A 20,452-nucleotide genomic window follows, 5' to 3' on the forward strand; every position below is an offset into this window, starting at 1 on the left:
CACTTAAAGATACGCCCCAGCCTCTTCCTTGGACCGATGAATGTCAAAAGAGTTTTTCTGATTTACGTACTGTTTTGTGTTCTGCTCCTGTGTTGGGTACTCCAAATTCTTTTACGCTCTATGTCCATGAAAGGGAAGGTTGCGCATTATCAGTTCTGACACAACAATTTGGCGACAAACAAAGGCCGTGTGCCTATTTTTCGGCTACATTAGATCCAGTAGCTAAGGCATTACCTAGTTGTCTCAGAGCAACAGCAGCAGCGGCGATTTCTATTCGTCAATCTGCTGGATTGGTGTTAGATCATACTCTTAATGTTATGGTGCCACATGCAGTAGATACTCTTCTTAACAGGACGAAAACTCAGCACTTAACGAGCGCCCGTTTGTCTGGATATGAGTTAACACTTTTAGCTAGTCATATACATATAAAAAGATGTAATGTTCTGAATCCAGCAACATTGTTGCCTATTTTGGATGAGAAACATGTACAAGATCAGCATGATTGTTTCCTTCGCACTGAAGAAGAAACGAAGGGTCGAATAGACCTAAAGGATACACCACTTGTGGATCCGGATGGAATCCTATGGGTAGATGGGTCTTGTTTCAAGCTTCCTAATGGTGAAACAACAGCTGCTTATGCAGTAACAACCTTGCACACAGTGGTAGAAGCTGCACGCATTTCGCAAAATTCAGCGCAAGCTGCAGAGTTGATTGCATTGACAAGAGCATGTGTGTTGGCGAAAGGGAAAAGAGTGACTGTTTATACTGACAGTCAATATGCGTTCGGCATTGCCCATAGTTTTGGTCATTTGTGGAGGGAAAGAGGATTCTTTACCTGCCACGGCACTAAAATACAGCATGGTCAGTAGGTAACTGACCTTCTTGAATCACTTGCTTTGCCCACTCAAATATCGATTGTGAAGTGCAGTGCACATAAAAAGATTACTGATGACGTGGGTCAAGGAAATGCATTTGCGGATGAACTAGCGAGGGAAACAGCGAGGAATGTTGAAAGTCGCATGTATGTTGCGGACCCTGCAAGATGGGTCGCAGAAGGTGGTATGTTTGAAGACACAGTAGAAAGCGTGAAAGCGATTCAGAAGGAGGCCACCGAGAAAGAATTGTGTACGTGGAGAGAAAGTACGGGAATGTTGGATACAATGGGATGTTGGACGGAATTGTCAGAGCATCAACGATGGTTGTTACCAGATGCGTATGTACTGCCTGTAGTTACTATGGCTCATGGACCAGCCCATATTAATGCAAGGGGTATATGCAAGCTTTTAGCTCCAGTATGTCAAAATGAAGGTATTCCTAAATGTGCAGAAAATGTGGTGAAACATTGCATTGTTTGTTTGATGCACAATCCAGGGAAGGGAACTCCAACTCCAGCAGGTCACTTTGCACCCCCTACGTACCCATTCGAGGTACTGCAAATAGACTATATCCATATGGAACGCTTTAACAACCTCAAGTATGTCCTGGTGGTGGTTTGTGCCTTTTCCAGATGGATAGAGGCCTACCCCCTAAAGGACAACACTGCCTTGTCCACTGCAAAAATACTTTTGAAGGAATTTTTCCCGAGGTTTGGTTTGCCGCGCATTGTCTGGAGTGACAATGGAAGTGAATTTGTAGGTCAAATTATGCAAAAGGTGTGTGTGGGCCTAGGTATTAGACAGAAATTCCATGCGGCAAACCATCCTCAGTCAGCGGGTCTGGTAGAGTGCTATAATGGCACTCTCAAACTTAAATTAGCAAAGATTCAGGCCAGCACAGGCCTTTCCTGGCCTGATGCCTTGCCGTTGGCACTTCTTTCAACTAGAACAACTGTTCATTCTCGTTTGCCGCTTAGCCCATACGAGATTGTTTTTGGACGCCCAGCCAATGTTTGGGGAGTCCCCAGACCCAAAAAGTATTCAGACATTCCATATGCATTGTTGGTTGACTACTTGCATGATCTCACCACTAAATTGCATGTTATTCGTCAACAGGTCCAAAACGCTTTGCCGGAGGCCTCCTCAGATCCTGGACACTCCATCCAGCCTGGGGACTGGGTGTGTCTGAAGAACTTTCAGAGGAAAAAGAACTTGGAACCTCATTGGGGGCCGCCGAGACAAGTGTTACTCACAACTCGTACAGCAGTTAAGGTCCTGGGGAAGAAAAACTGGATCCACGGTGTGCATTGCAAACGGGTACCATTACCTTTACCTTTTGACCAGTGGGTCCGAGAAGGTGTTGGTGATAGCGAAAGTGAGAAGGTACCCAGATTCGTACCGTTCAGCAGTGCACGCCTGGATTGGACTAGCTCAGAGAAGGAAGACGATGACGTCTTACAGGAAGCTGTACCTGTACATTTAAGACTCAACACAACAGATCCTGAAAATTTATTCAAGGACCAAACGATACCTGGAAAGAAACGATACAATCTGAAAAGGAGATTGTCTAAAGACAATTAATGTTGGTTTTCTTTAATTTTGTTTAATAAAAAAAAAAGATAACGTCCTTTTTCCTTTATCCATCAAGTTGCAGGGTCACGTTAGGAGTCTTGAGCTGTGACCTGAATAGTGACTAGGTCAACAGGACTTGCAGTGTCATAGGACATAGGACGGCTAACAATCACAGCCAAGTGATTAAGGAAGATTATCGTGAGCAACGCCTTTAGAGTAATGGATAGTACAGGAAAAGGGAGTGATATTAAAATGATGAAAAGAGCTCATTATAAGATATTATTATTCAGTCGTTGTGGCGTAGCATTGTGTGTTTTAGTATGTTTATGTAGTTTATTAGCATGCATGGGATGGCTTATTCATGTCCTACGGTTAGTACCTGTTCCCACTTCTGCCCCTCTGACTCCCTCTACTACTGTTTCTCCGCATAAATTTTACTCACTCCCAGACCACGAGCAAATGAGAAGAATTGAATATCTTAACAATTCGTTCATTTCAGTTGTTACACCAGTATCAATTGATAGTAAATGTTACTGATTGTTGGGTTTGTGGTCTCATACCACATAATACACAGAGAGGAATGCCATATCTAGTTCTCCCATTTTCGTATGAAGGTTCTGCTTGGGCCTATCTGGCTATGTTCTCCAATGCATACCAGAATCAACTTCAGTATCCTCCTGATGGGTCCTATAATGGTGGGGTGGATTTCAGTCACAGTCCTTTGATAAAGGGTATTGTAACCATGGCAAAGATTGCTGATATTAGCAAGATTCCCAAAGATGAGAAGAGAGCATACGATGGGTGGAATATAACTCGTTATACTCTCAGCCTCACTGACAAGGTTAAGCAGAAGAATTTTACACCGATTTGGGTCCTACCTCAAAGAGGACATTTGTGCTTACAAATAAATGGCCAGAATACCAAAACTAAGCAAGAGAAGAATAATTGTTCGCATACGTATGTTTATACTCCTTCTACTCCCGCACCGTTAGTGCCATCTCAGGGTACATATTTTATCTGTCATGACAGAGCTTATACATGGCTTCTCACATATTTCTCGGGAACGTGTTATATAGCTTTTCTCCTTCCCCCTACATATACTGCTCCTGCTGACTATCACAGAAAGAGATTTGGTAGAGGAATTGTAGATTCGGAAGATACAGCAGGACAAGAAGGAGGGGATTTTCTGAAAGGGTTTAGTTTAGTTTAGTTTGTTTAGTTTGTATAGCGCAAACAGCTACCCAACAAAGGGTTTCCCGGCGCTTGTGATTCAGAGGAGGAAGTTTGGACAACTGACTAGATGTTAAACAGCCAAGTTTTAATGGCTTTTCTGAAACTGATATGATTAACCTCTGAGCGCAAAGCCTGTGGCATTGAGTTCCACAGGGAGGGGCCAAGGTAGGCAAAGGATCTACCTCCCATGCGTGATAGTCTTATTTTAGGCACAGCAAATTTGTTTGCTGTTGCGGATCTCAGCGTCCTTGATGGACGGTAGAGTTGTACCAGATTTAACAGGTATTTAGGGGCTTTATTTGCTGAGATTTTATGCATAAAGCATAGTGATTTAAATTTGATTCTGCTCTCAATTTTCAACCAGTGTAATTCTCGTATGAGTTTGGTAGTAGGTGCATGGATGGGAATTTTACCTAGCAATCTAGCCGCAGCATTTTGTACGGTTTGTAGTTTGCGGACAGTGGCTTTTTTGGCTCCCAAATATAGTATATTGGCATAATCCAATCAGGATGTTATGAGGGCGTTAATGACAGTTCTTTTGGTGTGATCTGGTAGCATCCAGCAGATTTTCTTTAGCCACTTCAGAATGACAAAGCAGGTGGCTGATGTTTTGATGGCCTGCTGGTGCATACTAAGAGTGTCATCTACCACAAAGCCAAGATTACGGGCCTGGTTAGTTGGTATAGGAGGAGAGCCCATTTCTGGGGGCCAGTGTTGGGGTCCCCAGAGTTCTTTATTTTTTCCTAGGATTATGAGTTCGGTTTTTTCACCGTTTAGTTTTAAAAAATTATTTTTCATCCATCCAGCAATTTTTGTAAGCCCAGTTCTCAAGATAGAGGGATCATTATTGTCTGTAGGCGGAAGGGAAAAGAGAAGCTGAGAGTCATCAGCATAGGAGAACATTATCAGTCCAGTATCCTTAGCTATTTTAGCAAGAGGGCTCATGTATAAATTAAAAAGTAATGGGCTTAAAATTGAACCCTGGGGGACGCCACTGTTTCACCCCTGTCTATCATTTGACGAATATTTTCGGTTACACCTAAGAGAGTGGTTTCGGTTGAAAAACCTGCTCGGAAGCCAGATTGAACGGGAGGTAACAAGTCATGTGTTGTTATATAATTTGAGAGACAGCGGTGGACATGTTTCTCTAGAATTTTTGCAAATATAGGTAGAAGAGAAATTGGTCGAAAGTTTGCGGGTACCTTCGGGTCAGCATTAGCTTTTTTTAGGAGGGGATGGATCATGGCATGTTTCCACTCCGATGGAACACATTCTTCTTGCAAGGATTTATTTAGAAGCTCTGTGACAGTGGATAGGGCTTTTCTGCTAAGTAGTTTTAAGATGGAGCATGGTAGCGGGTCTTTTGGCGAACCTGATTTGATCGTGCTTAAAAGTCTTCCCTTTTGGGGTCCGATGGTCAATAGCAGAAATATCAGACATTTAGTTCGCGTGGTTGATGCCACAATCAATGTAACTTCCGGAGCATTGAAGAATTTGACCGCCGAACTGCAGGCGGATCGTCTTATGACTTTACAGAATAGAATGGTTTTAGACATAGTTCTTGCAGATAAAGGAGGAGTCTGTAAACTGATTGGATCTAGTTGCTGCGTTTATATTCCTGACAATGCCCCTACAGTATACCAAGCCATCTCTAAGCTACATGTCATCTCTGAGTCTATTCACCAAGATACTGGAGATTGGTCTGTGATGGGATGGTTTTGGGGACTACTGTCCACATGGGGATGGAAATTTAGCGATCATCTTTTCTTGTTGTCTCTGTCTATAGTGTGGCCCAGCTATTTGTGGACTTTGTGCCACGATCTGTGTCTCCAAACCAGTGGCACAGCAGACAGAGAATATTAGGATGATGGTGCAGCAACACCTCAGTGACCTTATGACCATTGATTGTTGCCTCACTCAGGCAGCACGGCTAACGCGGTAAAAATGGTCTTTCTGCCTTTTCAGCTGCTCCGTGTCTTTTCTGTTAAAGAACAACCCTTGTCCTTGTTTACGAAACTGATGTCAGGGTCTGGCCGAGTTCGTAAAGCCATGTCTAGACTGATTAATCCATGTCTTACTCCACTGTTTGGGTCCCACCATTCTTCCCTACTTTATCTTGTTCAACTGGCCTTCACCATTCTCTTCGTGTGTTCTCTTGTTACATAGCCTTTCTTTTGAAGCCTTCTACACATGTTTGGCCACCTGCAAATTGAATTACGGGCACTAGTGTTGATTAACCTGAAGGGAGGAGAGCACACGGGGTCTGAAAGGAGGGTGTGTTTTAGACATTCGATAGCTTGTTTTCGAACTATTCCTATTTGTCAGTTTTGTGTGTATTGGGAGTTGTCATTGTAAACTTGTTCTGTATAATAGACTGTGAGCCACGGATTGAAGTGGCAGTCTCTTGAGAACCTACCTGTGTGGTACTTCTTAGATAACTGTACTAAGCTGCAGCTAATAAATCTGCTTTTCTACGCCTAACAGAGTGTCTCGTGTCTCTGTCTGTCGAGGCAGGTGAACCCGGAGATCCTAGGCGTGCCCTGCGCCGCCTGGCCCATAAGGTCAGGTTCTCCATGCCCCATGTGAACAGTCCAGCTCGACCTGCCAAGCCAGGCCCTCCGTGGACTGGAAACAAGCATCCTAGGACATGTTTCCGGCTTTCAGCCCTAATCAGCTAGGATAGCTTGATTCCAGTGGCATGGAGAGCCCGAGACTCACGTCTGAGCATACCCGTCCTACTCGGGGTGACAAATGCAAAAACAACAGTTGATGGACAGAATGCCGAACAATGTCATACATTCACACCAGTACAGAGATATGGGCCTAAATCCATTGTTGTTTTGCTCACCATGCCATTCCAGTTTGAACCCAGCCATATGCAAATCAGTCTTGACCCTGTGCCCCATGGGAACAGTTCAGCACGAGCTGCCAAGTCTGGTCCTCCCTGGACTGGAAACAAGCATCCTAGGATCGGTTTCGGGCTTTCAGTCCTCATCACCCAGGATAGCTTGATTCCAGTTGAGGTTCCGTGAATTCTGAACCTGGATCATAAAGGTCGTGGTTCTGTTACGATTTTGGTAACAGCGAACCGTAAACAGTGAGCTCAGCAAGTATGAGTGTTTTCATCATGTTACACCGATGGATTCACTGTGTATTTGAAGATTTCGTTCTGAATCCTTGGGTTCCATTTTGTGCATGGCAGCCATTTTGTAGTTGCCCTCACATAGGCCGATGACTTTAGCTGACTCCTGTTTGACCTGAAATGAACTGACCCTGCTGCCTGAAGCTGACCTTGCCAAACCAGTTCTTGCCCTTCAGCTGATCGAGATAGAGATCAAAGAGCAGGACATTGCTGAGTTTATGGTACATGCACACACCCTCTATCTCGCCTCTCATCTGTTTCTGTTCCTTCTTTATGGCCTATTTACGATGGGGATGTGCCCGTTTTTATTATGGGTCCGATCGACCTGTCTGATGAAAAATGTTAAGTTTAACCAATGATTGATTTTGTGCTGGACAAACTGAAAAATGGGCTTGTCATCATGATCCTGCTTTTGTCGTGGAAACATGAGTGATCAAACTGTAAGGAAGGAATGTTGGATTTTTTGCATGCTTGCAAAAGCTAGGACTGCCCCTTACTTTTGTGCTAAGTCATGTAACCCTAAAACATATAAAAGGCCTCTGTCCTCTGTATTCCTCAGACTACCTCATTCAGTTGCTACGGCGTCTGTGTGACGTGGCCTCACTTAATTAAGTTTAATAAAGATGTCTTTTCATATTACAGCTTCTGTGCCAAGTTCTTTGTTATATTAGTAAGTATTCCCTGATAATGAAGATTTGGTTTTCTTCACAGTGGTATGGAGAGCACGGGACTCACGTCTGAGCACACCCATCCCACTCGGGGTAACGAATGCAAAAACAACAGTTGATGGACAGAATGCAGAACAATGTCATACATTCACCCCAGTACAGAGATCTGGGCCTAAATCCATCGTTATTTTGCTCACCATGCCATTCCAGTTTGAACCCAGCCATTAGCAAATCTAGGGGTGAATGTTTTGCCAATGTGCAACATTCCGTCCATCATCTTGTGTGTTTTGCTGTTCGCCCTATGTGGGAAGGGTATGCCGAGACGTGGGTCCCGTGCCCACTAAGCCACTGGAGTCAAACTATCCTGGCTGATGACGGCTGATAGCCAGAAACTGGTCCTAGGATTCTTGATTCCGGTCCAAGGAAGACATGGCTTGGCAGTTAGGGCTGGACTGTTCCCATGAGGCACAGGGTCAAGACTGATTTGCATATGGCCATGTCTGAACTGGGGTGGCGTGGTGAGCAAAATAACGATGGATTAAACCCAGATCTGTGACTGGGGGTGAATGATTTGCCAATGTGCAACATTCCGTCCATCATCTTGTGTGTTTTGCGGATTTTAGGAGAGTGTCTTGGGTTATAGGTGATACTTTGGGTATTTTTTAAATAACTAAAGGTTCAACATGAATTTGTAGTATATTTGAACACAAATTTAAAATAGTGATATTTTGTGAAATTTGGAAATTATTTTGTTGTTATGTTTAAATTAAAAAAAAGAAAATTGAGAGATTTTGATAATTTTAAAAAAGTTTTGATTTTGAATGATATAAAATGTATTACAAATATCACATTTTTTAATAAATGGAAATATGTAAATACAGGTATAATGTGTATTATTGTAAATGTTTTTATGTAATTTTGTGGGCAATATTACATTTAAAAATTATATTTTTGAATACTTTTCTTGAGTTAATATAGTTTGGGAGTTTGGAGTGGGAACAATAAATTATACATGTTTAGTGTTCAGCACCTTCCCTGACTTAATGTAGTTTGGAGTGGGAATAGTAAATTATATATGTTTAGCCTCCAGCACCTTCCATGAGTTAATACTGTTTGGTGTGGGAACAGTAAACTATATATGTTTAGTGTTTAGCACCTTCCCTGACTTTTTATAGTTTGGAGTGGGAATGGAAAATGCTACTTACCAGTATGCATCTGTTCTTGGCATGTAGAGCTGCAGAATTATATACTTGTACATAGATCGCCATCTGGTGTTGGGCTCGGATGTTTGCACTTTGTTGTTGTAAGTTCTTTGTAGTCACGAGATAGGTGACTTCTCCTTAGGGCGATAGTGTGCATGGGCATCGGCTCCATACTCAGATTGTTTTTCGCCATAAAGTGTGATGATGGAGTTTGTGAGAAAGAGATGTCCATGTGGGATGTATCTATGTAAGATAGTAGTGCAAAAGATAAAGGTACCCGGGGAGGCGTATATAATTCTGCAGCTCTAAATGCCAAGAACAGATGCATACTGGTAAGTAGCATTTTCCATTCGAGGCATATGAGCTGCAGAATATATACTTGTGCATAGTCTATACCGCAGTACTCTCCCTAGCGGTGGCCACCTGTATCTGTTGCAGTGGTTTGAAAAAGTGTCCTTAGTACAGCCTGGCCCACACAATAGCCTGTTGTTTTGCGTGCACATCTACACAAGTGTTTTGAGAAAGTGTGTGGTGGAGACCATGTCATGCTTTACAAATGTCATCCATGGGAATGTTCCCTAAGAATGTATAGAAGCCCACAGTTTTCTTGTGGAATGCACTCTAGGGGGAATAGATAATGTACGCTTTACTTTATGGTAGCATATATGGATGCATTTAACAATCCACCTGGCAATTCCAGCTTTTGATATAGGATTTCCCTTATGTGGTGGTGAGAAAACTACACAAAGTTGTTTACTTTTCCTGAAAGTTTTTGTCCTTTCAATCTTCGTCTTTAGACGTCAAACGTATGTAGAGCCAGTTGTGCTACTGAGTCTGGTTGAGGAAAAAAGACTGGTAGTTCAACAGACTGGTTAAGGTGTAAAGCAGAAACGACTTTTGGTAAGAATTTGGGGTTTGTCCTAAGAATCATTGTGTTGTGATGTATTTGTAAAAATGGTTCTTGTATGGTTAATGCCTGGAGTTCACTAACTCTTCTGAGAGATTTGATCGCCACAAGGAAAGCTACTTTCCAAGTGAGAAATTGTAGTTCACATTTATGTAAGGGTTCAAATGGGGGACCCATGAGCCTGGTAAGGACAATGTTTAGATTCCACACTAGAGAGGATGGAACTCTGGGAGGAAATATTCTTTTAAGGCTTTCCATGAATGCTTTAATGGTAGGTACCCTAAGCAATTACAAGTGTTGTCTGTTTTGTAGGTAAGCAGCTATGTAGTGTAGTTCCTATTATCCCAATAGGCTCTGCGCATTGGAATAATACCTTCAATAGTATAGGCCTAGACCAGACGTTAACTAGGTCTACTACTGTCGATATTAGACTTAAAGTTTTGGGTTTGCCAGCTAGCTCAGAGTTCACTAGAAACTTTCTCGAATAGGCAAGGAGGAGTTGAACCTCCCTGGATAGACAAGAAGGGATTTAGTTTCTGACAACCATAGAACATGACAACTTTGCTCTCCCCTAATCAAGAGTGTATCTCTAGAGTCGTGTGAAAACAAAAGACGACCTATTTTACTCAGTCAGTACGTGCATTCTTAGTCTCACCAGATTGTAGAGAAAAGTAAGAGACGGGCGTGTTCAATAAAAGATGTTATTTATTGATCAGTCTCTTTTCTCATACAAGAGAAATGGATCGATATTATTGCAATACTTATGGTTAAGTAAAGTGCATACATTAAAAGCAGAAGTATAAAATAATACTGTAAAAACATTGATATGGTTTCTAAGCCATATGATGGTTTAAAATGAATAAAATGAATACATACACATATACATTTGACTAATCGTACTCAACTGGTGTTTCTAACTACGCCTACCCCGTGTACCTGACCTAAGCCTAATACGTGGGCGGGAATAGAAAGTTACAGTTTAAGTTAAGTTTGTTTTGCCAAGTGACTGACTAGAGAATTCTCTGCGAGGGGTTATTCAGTTCTGTACCTGGAATCTAGGATGAATGAGGGATGGTATCTCTCGTCTCTGGTCTCGATATTCCAGGCTGCCTGCGAGGGCTACCCGGAAGCGCCGGAGCTGGATTTCTCGGCAGGAGAAAGAGGCAGCTTCTCGTTCTCAGCGCGTCAGGAAGGCGGGGCTGCGCCAGCGGGGTCTGCTCTGCTCTGGGCTTCGGCAAGTCTGGCTGCTCCGGTCTCGTCACCACCGCGTGTGTTTGCATAGGGCAATATCGGTAATATTTATACCTTTAAGGTGCCGAGATTGACGTAAGGATGGACGTAGATACGTCAATAAGGATGTCATACGACCTGGTCGTTAGCACATTCTTTTGCTGAAGTTCTCGGTGAAATCAAAACAATGGCAGCAGGGTTTTTCCCAGGTCTGTCATAGGTTTGATTTGTTTTGAGAACTCCGTATGCCTTATCAGGGGCTGGAGGAATATCGCTTGTCTAATTAGATGGCAAGCGTTATGACCTAATCAGATAACACGTTCCTGTGCCGTAGTGTGGCTTTATCAGATAACGGTTCCTGCATCATGGGGGTTTTCTGCCTCATGGGAGGGCTGCTAGTTAACTTGTTAACCAGAATAGGGTCAGGAATAGGGGGATCGATACAGAACCTATAGGAATACATCACACCCACTCCACGCTAACTATGGACATATTTACTAATCTATGCATAGTAAAACATACTGTAGGGTATCGTGTATACCTTACCACCCCAAAATACATAAATGCATTTTGAAATTATCAAATGTACGGAAAAAACAGTCACATGTAATATATGCACTCAAGCTGTAGAATAATGCTAAAGTAATCACGCATATCTATACATCATCACTAATTTGTATATGAGAATTTACACATGAAATGGCTCTTAATACAGAAAAAAGGTTCGAGACCATTCCATCACAGAATAAAATATGTATGAACATACCAGCGAGCAGCTAATGTCTATAAAGTATCTTAAAAATAGAAACCTTAGTTCTCTAAGAATAGTTCTTACTTTAAGCAGAAGATAAGTGTCCCGAAAAATATGTAGAAATATTTTGGGGCTGCTGAAAAAAATTGCTGTACGTGAACTGGAGGGAAAATTGTTCATGGTATTTTGCTATTCTAGTTGAAGGCCAAATTCAGGGAACGCCGTGTGCGAGCTTGCTCAAAAGTCTCTATTTCTGCCCTGGTGAGAACATCATATCATTTAGACTCTCGAAAAAGTTGTCAACAGCTTCCTGGGAGAGTTCCACTAACTCGGAAAAAGGTGTAACCATGCATTCGTGATTGTCTCCATTGACGTTTTGATTAATATTGCTGACAGAAGGTCGTACCTGATCAATGCTGCTTTCATCTTGAACTTCACTACCCCTTAATCGTAGTGGTGAAGCCTCCACGAATGCCGTCATCAGGATTGGTAGCCGTTGAGGGCAGCACAAAGCATGAGCCTTAATTGGACTCAACAATGTTTCTGCATCCATTGGCGCATCTGATTGTAGCGTCAGACAGGTGTCTAACACGCATTCTTCTCCGCATAGCAAGCACCTTAATACAGGTAAAACACATCGATGCCACATTGGTCGAAATGAAAGAAACCAAGTCATGTTCAGGTCTCTAAGCCGGGATAGTCCCAGGATTTTTGATATCCGGTCCCGGTATCCAATGGCTAGGATTGTTTCTTCCCTTGTCGCAGGTGTTTTGTCTGTGACATGGTTTGCCATAACGAAATATAAGGACTAAGAATAGGATTCCTGCAATTAGTCCCAAAATGAGGGGAAGTGCGCCAAAAATCGAACGGACGAAGTCTGGAAAAATACCCAGTATGGCTTTGAATGGTGTTAATGCCATCGAAAATACTGTCTTAAATACTTTTGAGACTCCACTGGTATCAGAAATATTTAAGATTTCATTCAGGATTTCTGCGAAATGTATGGGGGAATTAGTTGATAATAAGGAGTGAATCTCTGCAGTCGTCCTTGCGATTAGGAGATCATACGTTTCTTTTGATGACGAGAGCCTGGTCGGCGTCTGAAGAAGCACTGTTTTCATTCTGCTTAAAGTATCTATTCGAATAGAAGTAATTTTCAAGTTGGGCCATGCCCTTGCCTCCCTGTCTGGAAGGGAGCTGGGGAACAATAAGCGTCCACAGCACTTGACGTTCGCAGTCGTAGTTACGAGATAAGGAGTCCCGGGCTTAAGACTACAGCATCTGCGGTCTACAATTAGAATGTAACTCCCATTATAGAGTCTTTGAAAGAATGGTTCCATCTCTGTCGCAGGTGAGCCTAGCTGGTGACATGAAAGGTTATTTGAGTTCCCTTCACAGGCTCCATGCAAACTAATTCCGTTACACAGAAGTGTACCGCTTAGTGACATTGCACAATTATTGCCACTAAGAAACACTTTCTGTCCTTTATTACTGACACATGCATGTGAATAGGGCAGGTTCCATGTTGTTTTAATGTATCCCTTTCCCAATTTTTCGTACATGCCAGCCTGTATATATTTTTGGCAGTATTGAAACCTGAAGGTTGATATTGGAATATTAATTATCCCATGTATTATCCATTCACTGACAGGTCGTTCTGACATTGTCACTGGTAATCTCTCAAGTTTCTCAATGCTCAGGATTGTATAATCAGCACCCTTTTGTCCCATACTGATTTGTTTATCAGTAAGGTTAAAGATATTGAATAGTGACGTTGTGTTGATTAAACGCCAAGGCACATAGCCTGAACGCAGATTTTGTAACGTCCAGCCAAGCTGTACAATAGAACGCAATTGAGACTGGCCGTGTTGTAACAACAGTAAGTCTTGCGATAATATGTCGATTGCTGAAGACACAATGCTGTCCAGAGAAAAAATTCTGGAGGACAGAGTCATTAACCCATTGTCCACTACAGAAAGTGATTTTTCCAAATTAATACGGTCAATTTCCCGTATTCTTTCTGCTGTCTCAATTTGAGTCACCTTCCAGGCCTCGTTGTATGCTGCATATACAGAGGCTGCTATGAAACGTTTCTGACGCTGTTTGCGCGGTCCCATAATGAAATCACGCAAGTCAGCACCATCAGTAAGTAAAGTTAGGTGTTGCTTAATTTCTGCCAGTGTGGAAGTTCGTAGCCACGGAAGGCATAATTTGCCCACACTGTAGGTGGTTATTATCCCTGGGTGTTGTCTTTGGGAATATCTAGGGTCTGGCCTGGTCATTTTGAACCCCTGTGTTTTGTTCAGGAATCTATCTTGATAGTTATTAGTATCTGTGGGCCAGATCAACCACTTTTTCCAATCAGGATGTGTTCTGTTTTGGTTTAATACATAATTTACGTCTATCTCCTCATCTGTAGAGCTATTGCTGTTCATTGTTGGTTTTGGAATAGACGGTTTATTCAAGTCTTTGATTTTGGCTAAGCCAAGACAGGTGGTTTGTTGAACAGTGTCATTTAAAAATATAATTTGTTCTGGGATCATGCAGGCTCTAAACAAAGATTCTATACCTTGTACTTGCCATTCTTTTGTACCCCAAACACTTTTTACTTCAACATTTTTGTCCCAATAATCAAAACCAAAAGTATTCATTTGTTCAAAGAATGAGTCTGAATATATCAATTTCGTGTTTGTTATCATGGTCTTTGTCCCTGTCTTATTTGACAATTTGAAATAAAATGTTTCAGCATTACTTGTGTTAAAACCTGAAAAGTATGAATATTTGTCATAAACGGTTCTTGAGCTTCCTTTTGGAGGGGTTGCACAATGTTCCCATTGATTATAATTGAAAACATTTCTAGGTTGTGCAGATCTATGTAGAAAATGGTTACCATAGTGGTTATAACAGTACATACTATCATAATTTGTCGAACCCTGCAAATAATCATGTTTGGTAAATTTAGCAGACATTACTAAGTCAGACATCATATTATTTATACTTTCAAAGTCCCAATCATCAGCAAATGAGCTTGGTTTTACAAAGTCACTCAACGAGATCTTAATTTGGTGTGGATATTTCAGGATTTCGACCGGACCATAAATTTCGTAGTCAGTTTTGTCCCACGCTACCCCACCTGGTATAGGATTGGCTGTGAAGTTGACTGAAGAAAGTTCTCTTTTCTCGACGTGTGAAGATGTGTGTGGTTTGAGGATCAAGTTGATTTTCTGACTTGCTGTGTCCATTTTAGCATATTTTCCCTCAATGAAGCGTCCCAAAGTTAGTACCATGATGAGCCAAAGTATGAGGATAAATGCACCAAAACCCACCCAAAATTCAATCCATGGAGAAATTAGATATGTTTCTTTCAGTTGTTTCAAAAGTACTTTAACTTTATCTTTAAAGGTTTTTGTTGATGGCTGTGTTTTTGATTCAGTGAAGCCTTCAGAGGAATCATCGAAGTTTATGAAGTAGCCAGATGCAGTTCTGTCAATTGTTCCGATTGCTTCAGGATTACTGTTTCTTGCATAGTCGTTTGTTACTTCATTATAAATTGGTGTGTCTCTGCTAAATGTTTTTATTTGGGTTTTCAGAGGTCTAAGTTCCATTGCATTGTTGCATAGTCCTTGTTGTAGTTCTGTAGGCGTTTCGAATGTGATTAGCCTCTTAGATTGAACCTCTGTGTTAGTAGCAAATGTTGGTGTTCTACTACTTCTCGGGAGTCCACTTGGCCTACTATTTGTTATCGGCCACATGTTGTGGTTTTACCAGGTCGATGGATACAACTCGGTTCTCCTTTTTACCAGCAAGCGGCGGTAGTACAACTGATCTTGTCCCGTTGATAGACAAGACAGGAACTGCTTTTCTGTAAGAAGGCCCAAATTCCTTCTTTACCGCGATCTTTTCCCTGACTAGATCCCCGACTTTTGGAATCCAGAAAGGTCTTGCTGGGACAGGTGGTGGTTCTTCAGTGGTTGTTGGCTGCTGTTTCAACTTTATGTTGCTCAGGTCTTTTCTTGTTTCGTTTAAGTCCTGCAAAACAGCCAAACGATCTTTGATATCAAAGCTTTTTTCCTTCACCACTGAAGTCTGACTGTCGAGATCTAAGACTAACATCCTAGTTCCAAACAATAATTCTTACGGACTGAATCCCTTCAGAGAATTTCTTGGCAAGTTATTTAGACTACGTTGGACACTTATTAGATGTTTGACCCACCCAGCTCCCGAACCTAATATCCTTTCTGTTATAGATAGCTTTATGCCTTGGTTTTTTCTTTACACCATCCCGTATCCCTCAGGAAGGAAGTGAGAAGAGTCCCGCTGTGCTATGCTCATTTGGCCATGTTTCCCCTCAGGCTGGAGGGCCAGATTGAAAACAATGGTCAAACGTAGCATGCTCTTAGCGTATATGCCATTTAGACTCACAAATCTTTGTATAACAGTCCAGACGTCAGCCGAGTGCTGGTGATCTACATTATAAGTGGAAACTAGCCTGTATATGTTAATCGGACGCTTTGCTTGTTACTGTTGATTCTTTCTGGAGTGAAACGACACGGTATTACACCGTTTCTCTCACCACTGCGATTTCTGTTACAGTTTGGGCAGTTCTTTACAAAAATGGTATGATGCAGGCTCATGCCTGGCCACCAGTACCTTGATTGTAATTCTTTCAGAGAATCTTTTAGTTTGAGGTGTCTGAGACCCTCGCCCATATGTGCGTCTGCTATTAACAAGTTTCTCCTGTCCATGTTTGGAATTACTCTATCCCCCACTCCAGGGATTCGAGCAAAAGGGACGGAGTTTGCATCGATTATATATGTGTAATTGAGTGGATAGTTGATCGGCAGCGCTGAGCAGTCGCCTTTTGATGACGTTTTCACCGCCAGCACTGTTTCACCGTCAATATACTTCACTGTACGCTTTTTTCGAGCTACGGAAGCCGATTTAGTTGCTCCCGCTGTGGCTGTTTCAGCCAATGAATTCCCTGCAACGTGAACGCCATCACGCTGATGACTCAGTGAGTGTGTCACGTGAGTCTTTGGTAGTTCTTTTTGTAAAAGAGCTATTTGTTCCCAAAGCAGTTTCTGCTTTATTGTTGCACCTGTGTCATCTTTGTAACCGTTTTGAATCCATGTCTGCAAATCCTTGTTATATGATTTGACGCAGTAATATGAATCGGACACTATAAGTGTCGGGAATTCGCGATCCGCATTATCTAGCGCCATTTTCAATGCTAATATTTCAGTCTGTTGTTCTGAATTAGTTTCTACTGAGTGTGTTTTTGTTAATAGAGGTCTTAGTTTACCTCCGCGCCACACTTCCTTTGTAATCTCACATGTTGGGTTGTATGCTTGTTCTCCCCAAACGGAGTGTTGAGCATGTCCGTCTGTATAGATTACACAAGAGTATTGTCGTAAGGGCAGAATGTCGATTGGCAGAGGGAATGTTCTTTCATATTCTAGATTTTTCAGTTCCTCTAGTTCTGGATCAAAGTAGTAGTATACTTTGTCCGTTGTTATTGAATTCACCCATTGTATCCATTCCGGATTCAATGTTGTTGTTGGTAAATTACACGGTGTTGTTAATGCCTCAAAGGCTGATTCTGCTGTTCTGACTGTGATATGTCTACCGTCAGCTTGATCTTTTTCTCTAGCTATTGCGGTTTGAACTGCATGAACAATTTTTTCTTTAATGCTGAATTTCTTTTCAGCTTCTGTGTACAAGTGTGATTTGAATGCAATTGGAACCTTTTCTCCCTCATTAGAGGTCAGGTATGTGAATCCGCATCTTCCTGGGATGACTCGAATCACAAGATTGCGTGTGTTATCACGTGTTTCTAATTTTGTTTTAATTAACATGTCTGTTTGTAAGGATCTCAGAATTTCTGTGTGTATTTGAGTCCAATTGGTTCTTTTAAAATCTGGTTTTATTAGATCATAAAGGGGTTTGACCCTTTCTGCGTAATTTGCAATGTATGTTCTTCCGAAATTTAGGAAGCCTAGAATTGACTGTAGGTTTTTTAGTGTTCTAGGTGCTTGGAGTACGGCACATTTCTCTAGGAAATTGTCAGCCAGGCTTTTGCCTTCACTTGATAATTCATATCCTAAGAACAGGACTGTTAGATGGGCAATTCTGGATTTTTTAAAGTTGAATTTGTAACCCTCTGCTGCGAACCCAAGTATTATGGTGTTCACTCTCTTCAAGTGAGTATCCAAGTCATCATCTGTTAGGTATATGTCGTCGACATAAGATAATGCTTCGTCATCATAAGTTTGTAGTAACTCTGTTACTCTCGCTGAGAATACCCCTGGGCTATTCTTGTACCCCTGGGCTAACCGACAGAATTGTTTTTGAGTGCCATTTATTGAGAATGCAGACAAATATCTGCTCTCTGGTGCTATGTTTTGACAAAAGAATCCATTAGAGATGTCTAATGTTGTTTTGTATATTTTGCGCACTATGTTATTCATTAGTGCAGCACTATGCGAGTTTTGTACTGCAAAAGTTTTGCAACATGAGTTAAGGTGTCGGTAATCCAAAACTAGACGATATGAATTGTCTGGTTTGGAGACCGGAAACAAAGGGTTGTTCATTTGTGAGGTGCAAGTTTCAATCACCCCCTGGTATTCTAATTGATCTAGGATTTCTTTGACCAGTTTTTTAGCTTCTTGCTTAATTGGGTACTGTCTTTGTGCAGTAGGTTGTGATTTTAACTGGATTTTGTGAGGAGGAGAGTCCTCATCCCATCCTACATGATTTTTATATAAAGCAGGAGCTTGAGCTACTGCCCACTTTCTGGCAAGTGTATATTTTTTATGAATTGGGATATGATTTGAGAAGGCAGGCATAATTATTTCTTCGCCATGAGGGCACTCCCTGACAAACTCTGGTGGCCAGTCTTTTTCAGCTAGAAGGATGTCATAGCCCTTGGAGAGATTATCCCAAAATAGTCCCCTTATTTTTCTAGTCTTATCCCCTTCTATACGTAAAGTTATTTCATATATTTTGTGAGGTTTGCTAACTCTGGTGTCTGCAGTTTCCACTTGAAGATATTCATTCGTGTCCACTGTCTCCAGATGATTCATAAGGACTTTGCGAGCTATGCTCACTTCTGCTGCGCTGTCTAGCATTGTCTGAGCCCATTCTCCGTTTTTCAGTTGTGTCCTCAGTATTCTCGGCATTGTTAACTACCTTGATACTGGCTACCTTCTTTTTGGAAATTGTAGTTTCTTTTTTAGATGAGCAGGTTCCTTGTCTTTGGACTTGGCGTGCTCTTCTCTTTGTTCTGATCGTCCTCTTCTTTCCGATTTCTGCGAGGAAGTCTGAAAAGATTGAGAGGGACGTGTATCAATGTCTTGATATCTATCAGGCTTCTTTATATTATCCCTATTTCTAAGGTTATATCTTTTCCCAGAGGGGTCACTTTGGGGTGACCTGTGTCTTTGGTTCGGAGACTTTTCTCTTCGCCGAGGAGACCTTCCTCTGGACTGGAATTTCTTTTCTTTAGGATTGGATTGTTTGTTTCCATCCCAGCTCTTTTTTTTGTGATGTTGAATTATTATTAAAAAATATTTTTTCAGGACTTTCAATCAGTTGTGGTTTTACTGGTATTCCACCTAAACTATCTCTACCTAGTTCCTCATAGGACTTTTCTATAATTCTGGCAATTTCAGCTGGTTGGTCTGCTATATCTGTCTCCTTTAACCTCTGGCGGATCGCCACGTTTGCTGCTTCTCCCTTTATGTTGGCTAATAATATAGCCGAGACCTGCTTGAAGTCTTTTAGTAATTTCATACCAAGAGTTAAAGCCGGTTCCGGACCGTATTCGTCTTGAATTTGTTTTAGCACATCTGGTATTACCGAAATGGATGGAACACCGTGCGTTTTTGTGTAGATGGAAGCAAAGACTGTACCCCAAGTGTCACAGTCCTCCACGTGTGGTGCGATTCCCATTGGAAGACAGATAGTCAGAATCCTGTGTTTTTCTAACGGGGTGGTGTCTGGAAACACCGCCTCTATTTGGGTGATTTTTTGTGCTAGCCAGAATGGTATTTGTTCCCGTTTAGCCGGTACTTTACCTAGGCAGGACTGTATGTTTTGTGGTGTAATTTTATTTGTGTTCCCCTGGTGAGGGGTCAGCTGTGGAATTTTAATTGCTGGTTGAATTGTTGAAGTCCGCATCACATATTGGACTAATTGTCTATGTAATTTTATTAATTGTTTTAGCTGTGTTAAAAGCTCTGCTGCAGACATCCCATCGATGTCTGGATGTGGTGTGTATCCGGCTAGAACCGGCCACGTTGCTCCTGGTCTACCTAAGGGACCGAGCCTGGTGATGTGATTGTTATGTTTTAGGGCGCCATTAAATAAGAGCAGATGCTCTTGAAATTTAAGTGGTACTTCCACCTCCTCGAAAGGAGTGTACCCATTAGGAGGGTCCTCTGTTTTGTAATAGTGGAAGTACTTTGTTACAGCATTTGCTGCTGGAAAATGTATCCATGAATAGTATACCTCTGTCTGCCGATATTCGTGTGCCTCAATTACGAATATGACTGTGCCACCTCTAGGTGTCAGTCCATTCTCTATAAGTTTTAAGGTTATAGATTTCCTTTTGATGACCGGGATGAGTATTATATCCTGGTCAGCGTCTTGCAGTGCATTATCAGCTGCTGCGAGTTCAGTTGCTATCCTAACTGCCTCTCTTTCATCATCACTGTCTACCATTTTACCGACAGGAAGGTTATTTCTTTTGTTTGCAGATCAGGTTTCTTATGGAAACAAAGATTAGATGCACAATATTTTGGAACTGTGTATCCTTCAACGTTGACTAAACCAAGAACCATACATAGGAGTTTCCTCCTGCGAGGTCTGGCGG

Source organism: Lissotriton helveticus, chromosome 8, assembly GCF_964261635.1.
Source record: "Lissotriton helveticus chromosome 8, aLisHel1.1, whole genome shotgun sequence".
NCBI lineage: Eukaryota > Metazoa > Chordata > Amphibia > Caudata > Salamandridae > Lissotriton > Lissotriton helveticus.